Raw genomic sequence first — 7,783 nt, forward strand, 5'->3', positions numbered from 1 at the left:
CTGTTAAACCTTTGTGACTGGAACAAATGCAAATGGCGCTGACTTGTTCACACAAAATACTAAAGGCCCATTCAAATGAGGCCCCAGGCCACAATGCAGTCGTGGCCCAGCGCTCAGTTGGGGAATGGGAGCCCCCAGACTGAGACAGAGATTATACTGGCCGGTTCATTCTGGCTGTGGAAGGGAGAGCAGCCGTCTTATCACCACACAGACGGATGATAAGGCTATCTTACACCTGAGCTCCTTTACAAGCCATCGCTCTGTGACACTGACCTGAACTTGAACCTTTCAGGAGCCAGTAAGTGAGCAGCACTTCTGGTCGAGCAGCAGGTGGGCTTTTAATGGATTATTATACTCCTACAGTAGGTGGCACTGCATCCATGTTGGGTTTTTAAAGAGAGTGACCTGAACTAAACCTCCTTAGCTACAGTAGCTCTGTCATTAACACCAAAACTTTAATTCTTCAACTCTGCGTCTTCTCGCTGTATCACTTAGAAGAACCCAAAATACCTTGCTTGTCTTACAGTCAGAACTAATAAATTATGTCCTCAGACTACGGTGCAGTTCTGAGTGAACAGTACAGATTCAGCCTCCATCATTGTCCGACCACTTGCTGCATCAGATTTGGCCATGGAAAATCAATAATGATTCCAGTTGAACCAACAAAGTAGTTTTACAGTACAGTACACACCAGAGTCAGGCCATTTAGTGCATAATGCCTGAGCAAAACAATATCTCCACGAGGCAGAGGTCCAGAAAAACAGACGAGCCGGTCTGTACAGTGACGGACACTATGTGAAGAGATGTAAAAGTCAACTAGTTTTGCTGCATGGAAGAAGCAGATGAGCTCAAAAGCAAGTCAATTCTGACTGTCACCCCCCATTTGCAAGGGAACACTGCAATCCATCAGACCTTAGATCTAAAGCACAAGACCAGTTGGTGCCGCTCTATGATCCACTGAAACTGGAACAGCCCCAACTGTACCACACAACTGTACTAGGCCTGGTAGTGGAAAACCAATCCAAATGCCTCCATGACAGGTTTTCTTTTGGTTCAAAGTGATGACTATTCATGGCTCATGAATCTGAGCAATATACCACATGCTGGCCTTTAGTTGAGATTTACATGCCACAGACTCCTCAGCTTCAGGGAGCATATTCGATATACCAGAGGGGTCAGGTCACAGTTATCAAGATTGCCTCATCTGTGACCATTTTTGCCCAGGCACAGTCAAGGCCACATGGTGACAACAAACAGGTGAAACTGAGTGTTGTCAAATATGACAATGATTTTTTTTTCCTGTGACTCCCCACTTTGAAATCAATCAAATACATCAATAGGACTTCAGGATTTCTTCACCAACTGGGTAACTCTGGGGTTTGGTGTGGTCTTCTTGTCTGCATGGGACACCCCTCATTTCCATCCAAAGTGTCCACCAACACTAGAGTATACAGAGTCCATCCACCTGTCCAACTCACTGTTCAATTACTTTTCCTTGTTGCCTGTGGCATTAAATATCATCATTCACCAGAGTCAAAAGTATAACAGCTGCATATTTTAGGAGGATTGACGCCTCTGCGACACACAGCAGCACTTAGAAAGGCTTTCTTGACTGGTAGAGCTACTGTACATAAAAGCTACCTGTGATGGGCTGTTGACATGTTCAGGGTGCATCCTCTGGCAACCCAGTTGCAGGAATAAGATAAGTACATTGAATGAAAGTTTATTTGATTATTCTTTCTAATTCAAGCCAAGATCTTGAGCGTTTTTCGCCACATAAAAACCAAGAGAGCATGAAGTACAATGACATTAGTAACTCATATGATACATAAATAAAAAATGAATTCATTGTAAATAAAAATAACAGCAACATAAAGTCAAAATAGTCTCAATGCATTCCTCATTGATAAAATAAAAAAAGTGAAAGAGTGAAAACATCAACAATAAAAACTCAGCAATAAGAATAATATATAAACGGTGTACTCCCACGACTGTTTTCCAATCACAGTACACTCACACACAACCAATTTAGAGTCACTAACTAACCTCAAAATGCTTTTGGAGCGTGGGATCTAACTAGAATGTCTGAAGGAAACCTGCACAAGCATGGACCTTCTAGCTGTGAAGCTGCAAATGTCAGTGTTGACAGCTGGAAATGTGAAACTATCATCTGTTTTGGTGTCTAAGGGTTGACAGTTTTAATCAGGCTCTATCCCTGTCTAACCAGAGCCATGAGTTAAAAGATCCCATCTCTTGCTATAATACTGAAGAGCAGGTTTTAATCACAGGACTCTGATGAATTCACAGAGCAATCTTAATCACATTGTTAAGTGTCAGAAATGATGCTAATTCTTCACACCGCCAGTGTGAATATGTTTGCTCCAAAATTAAATATTGCTCGTGATTACGGTTCATAAATTATTAAATGAAAAGCCACCAGAGGTTTTTTTCTTCCGCTGATGGCTATGTTTGTTTTGGACGCCAAACCTGTAATATGTTCCTCAGAAGATCTGTAAGGAAGTTAGGCAAACAACGGCCCTTAAGAATCAAACTTTTAATTCTTCATATGGAAACTGAAGTTTTGCTAACCCAGAAAAACTGCCGAGTCGTGCAGGTCAAACCGAGTATTTGCAGCCAGACAGAAATGCCACCAACAATCTTTCACTCCTGCAGCCCTTTTCCAACAGTGGGCAGACATTAAATGTGCGTAGTCATCAATTTCCCTCCCAAATATCCACTCAAAGATCCTTCCTCCCCCCACTAATACTCGGCATCCGCAAGACCACCGACTGCTGTCATCTGTCAGCAAACACGTACTGGTTGGCCACGAGCTTCTCCTTAAAACCACTGCTTTCAAATGTCATTTCCATCACCAGATTTACGAGGAACCAAAATAAGACGTCATCCCGATTGTGGAGGCTTAATGGAAGAAATTAAAAATCATAAATTATCGGACAACCCTGTTATTACGTGCTCTGGAAGAGAACCCAGACTCTCCCTGAAGCACCACTGCATAATTACACCACTGAACTAGCAGGCAGGAATATTTCACTTTTATAACAAACGACATGCCGATCTAAAAGAAGTACAAGTTCACCATGTTGGAAGTTATTAACTCTTGAAGAGCTACAACATGTTTTACAGGTCGATGAATCGAGGACCTTGAGTGACCCTCAATGATTACTGATGTGACCTTACACCTTGTTACTTGACCTTTTCTAGGTTGGCTGTCACTTTTTTTTTATTTAGTGTTTTGTATCTTTGTCAACGCCAGTGAACATATAAAACAATTTAGTGGATTTCAGGCCATGGTAGTCAACAGATGATAACATTTTGATATGGTTCGGAAATACCACCTGTATACACGTGTAGATCATTTGAAGGCTTCATCACAGAGTCATCTATATTTTGTACTATTCTCCAAGATTTTTTTTCAGTTCATTTTCACTACAGTTACCAATTTCAGTTAAATGGTATTTGGCCATACTTTTTCTTTCAAAGGTCTCTTTGATGAGCATAACAAATACTGTTTTTTTTATATTTCTTTTAGAGTCTATTTTTTGGGGGGACTGTAAACTTTTTTTCTCCTTGGTTTTTGAATTTATGAACTCACTAAAATGTCCTCCCCTGCTTTTCATTGTGTCTGTCAATCACATGACCACTTCTGGTAAAAAAAGAAAAATAGCAGAAATCCGATGACTTTGTAAAAGCCAACAAACGACTGGATCGCTGAAATCAATGTGACGACAGAGACAACATGAGTTTAAGACACCAATTCCAGTTGTTAGGACTGCTGCATACAGCCAAGTAATTTACCAGGGCGGATGTTTTATTCATTTAATTGTCGCCATGTTTGTGTGAAGACGTGTGAAACGGCAGAGGTATGCGTTGTCGCTGCCATTTTTCACGTTTTTTTGTAATTGTCAGTCATCATCTTCTTTGTGGATTAATTGATCCACTCAGTGATCTTTTTGTTGAGCTACAAGGGTTATGTCTTCAAGGCTTTTGAACTAAACCATTTCACATTCTTTAGTTTTCACATACTTGATAGAGTTGTAAAAACAGTATGTTTGTACGTTAACGTTATTATTGTGAATGTTTTCCTCAACACAAGAGACACACTGTCAAATGAACGTATTTTGGGGTTCATGAACCAGCTTTGTCAGTAAACAAACTTACCTTTGACGATGTCTTGGCACTCATGTCCTTGTGTCCTGCAAACAACAAAAACATGAAGAGACTCAATGTCAATAAATAAAAAGTTCATTTCAATTCAACTATACAGCATAGACATAAAAACATGTGATGCCATCACAGATATAGAAAAGGAGGGAAAATGAAAACGAAAGACAAAATCTGAAAATATCTGCGTTTTATTTTCCCACTTCATTTAAAAGGATGCACCAAATAAATAAATTAGATGGAATATTGCATAAAAAGCAACATTCAGCCTTCAGGGGAGTAAGTTAAAACGCAATTAAATTTCCCTTCTTCTCTCTGCCTTAAACTCCTCCAAAGACTCTTGAACTCTCCACAATCCTGCAGATTACATCCAGAACACTGCTGTCTCTACTTCAAACTCGGCGGTAAATAATAATAACAGGATAGAGGAGTAAAAAATAAAAGCAGTAGAGTAAGGGGCGAGAGACGAGCCAGATTGCAGAGCATTCAATAAATGCAGCAGTCTGCTCATTTCTCCCCCTCCTCCTCTCGCTCCCCTCCCTCCGCCCTTCGCCATTTTTTCTCCCTCCTTCTCTCTCACTCTCAAATGATTCACAGTGGAAAGAAAAGGCCTTTTCCTTGTCCTCAGCTGAACTCCACATCAGCTTCCTGTTAGAGAGGCAAGGAGGTAACACCCAGAGCAGCGTGCGCACACACACGTACACAGATGCACATGCACACGTACACACACAAGCACGCACGGAAAGAGAACGGCCTTCACTAGTGGATTCATCGCTGCCAGAGAAATTAGGTCAAGCACTTAAATGCCCTGCGCCGAGATTTAAAATGTGATGTGTTTGTTGGGGACAGCAGAGAAATACCAGGACAACAAACATGCACACAGACTCACCGACGTTGCACGCAAACCACTCAAACAACATATCCATATGTGACCGGACTGACCCGCCACATTAATAAAAAGAGGCAAAGTGAAAAATACAAACTGCGCGACTGTACCTAATAAATATTCAAATGAATTTCCTTTTGCACTTAGAAAAAAAAAAACAAGTAAACAAACCAGTTCCCTGACAGACAAGCATCCATTAGCATGATAAGTAAACCAACAATCAAAAAGCATTAGCTTCAATCAAGCATGAACTAATATGCTGAAGACGTGCTCAACAGAATGTGTGACTTGATACGTGCATCTCATTACATATGACCCTTGATGCACTGGTGACAACAGGATATCAACCAAAACACATCCGCCATAACAGGATATGAACATCTACACTTGCATCACAACAAAATAATTGACTCAGGCAGCACATGAACGCCTCTATGCAAGGATCACAACAAGCTACGTAGCTAGATACATAGATACATAGACTATCACATCAGATATGTACCCCAATTCATGCAATGCAACTTGATATGTACAAGACTATGTACAGACTAAGAAAAGCATTACATGATATGTACATGCATCATAAATAGATACATTCTCCACTGGCACGAGAACCAGACTTGCAACTCAATACATGCATCACATTATAGGTTAAAAAAGTACATCATGAATCTTCATGCACATTGACATAGACAATATGTATTTACATATGTGGACCACCATTCGAAATGAAAGGAAATCGTTGCATCCAGATGTGATATGTTCTGTATCACCACACTGCGCATCACCATACATGACAGATTACTAAGTAGCATACTATAGAGACACATTATTGTATTAGCAGCAACACTAAAAAATACCACAACGATGAGTGCATAACTATTCATTTTCATATGATATTCCCCTTGATCAATGTGATTTTATAGTCACTTGATAAACGTGCCAGAGTAGATTACTGGCTGAAAACCAATGCTTATTCACCTAGATACATAGGTCACATTAAGGTGTACTTCAACTACCCCGGTCATAATACAATAAGTCCCTTGATACACATTTGAAGTCACAATCTAATAACAAAAGTTAAGTCCGAGTAGTGATTGTGATATATCACACAGATAAAAACATAATAATCAATAGATTGATAATAAAACACTACAGATAACTGATATTTTATCAGTTCACTGACAGCTCCTTTAGTAACACACCATATAGAGCTATGAACATTAAAATATGTTCGATCGCATCCATAAATGATGAGGCATAATGCTCGGTTTAAAGGTTTCCCACTGTGAAATGCTTCAGCCATATTTCACTCCCGATCTCCAGAACAACAAACACAGAAACAAATAGTTCGACTATCAATAGAGAGCAACACGCATGAAGAGGGGATTTATACGCACGACCAAATGAATCGACAGCGTTATAATGTCAGAAATCTTCGGGCCCCTTAAGAATGCTGCAAAACACAGCACATGGCAGCACCAGGCCTCACGTGCTGAATAAAATCCCCCACCGCACCCCAACTCTGACCCACCATGGCCTTAAAGAAACAACACACCACACAGCCATCACACCAAATCAAGTATTCACAGAGAGCCTCCACGTTTAGGGTTTCAATCAATTGCGTGAGATATGAGAGCAGTTCGCGGTGGTGGTGGTGATGAAGATGAGATCGAGCTCACAAACACTGCCCATACAGCGCCATTTTCCCCCCTAGTGGCCATCTGCACTCTCCTCAATGACATGGTCTCCTTGTCATGGAGGAGGAATGAGTTCATTGTGTGTGTGTGTCTTTGCTCCAAAAGACACAATGGCATTTTCCTGTTTATGACGCTTCATAAACGTTCAGTGCCACGGCACTTAATAAACACTATGGAGAGCAGGTCAGGCTGACCCAGAGCTGCATCAGTGTTGCTTCGGGGAAGCTACAAGATATGAAAGAGGTGAAGAAATACTTGGATTACGTTTATTGAAGGAGAATTACACTGACCGTGCACAGCACAACACACACTTGACAAAAACACAAAAGCAATGATCAAACAAGACAATAATGATATAAAATCAGTGGAAATTTGAATTTGGGAAGCCTTTTTTGGCACATGCAGTGTGCTCTGGAAGTGAAAGAGTTAACACAAAGTCCACTATTTTACAAAATAAAGGCATGGAGCAACACTGACGATAATCTTTAAAATGCGTACTTTGCAGGAGAATTATAAATGCATAAAATGCATGTGTGAACCACAATTCAGCATTATCGAGTACATTAACTGAAAAAATTCTAAAGTCAAGTTGTGCTCATACAAAGTTTGTTTTCAAAAAATAATTGTGGCATTTCAACTCATTTTTCATTAAACAAATATATGGTATTTTTACCACAATAACAGCAAACATGTTTTGATATTTTCAATAACTTAATCATTTAGTTTATGAGGAAAAAAAATAGTCTCGGAATACAAGACAGTGAAGCAAAAATATAAATAGAGTTGTACTAACATGCAGAAATAATATTTAATTCAAGGGACATTCAAGGGGATTTTTTTTGCTTGTGATAAGCTTGTCTTGCTTCCTTGAGCAAAACGAATCTGCAGTTGCACTTGTTTCCGGTTAAATATTCATACATCTCAGAAAGGTGCTGGCTAGTTCTCTCCTACACCATTCTTCGGCTGAGCATTGACAGAACATTTTTAGTTAAGCTCTGAAGCACTTGCTTGCTAG

At 40.0% G+C, this 7,783-nt stretch overlaps 1 protein-coding gene across 2 annotated transcripts in view; it reads right to left on the minus strand.

The window, feature by feature from the left end:
- The window catches only part of pparaa (peroxisome proliferator-activated receptor alpha a), a 53,544-nt gene that overhangs the window by 43,898 nt on the left and 1,863 nt on the right, over positions 1–7,783 (minus strand). For both annotated transcript variants that reach the window (XM_053861587.1, XM_053861588.1), the window contains exon 2: positions 4,180–4,214. The gene's annotated coding sequence lies outside the window, so the exon portion shown is untranslated. The remainder of the gene's footprint in view (positions 1–4,179; positions 4,215–7,783) is intronic.

This window comes from Synchiropus splendidus, chromosome 4, assembly GCF_027744825.2.
Source record: "Synchiropus splendidus isolate RoL2022-P1 chromosome 4, RoL_Sspl_1.0, whole genome shotgun sequence".
Taxonomy (NCBI): Eukaryota; Metazoa; Chordata; class Actinopteri; order Syngnathiformes; family Callionymidae; genus Synchiropus; species Synchiropus splendidus.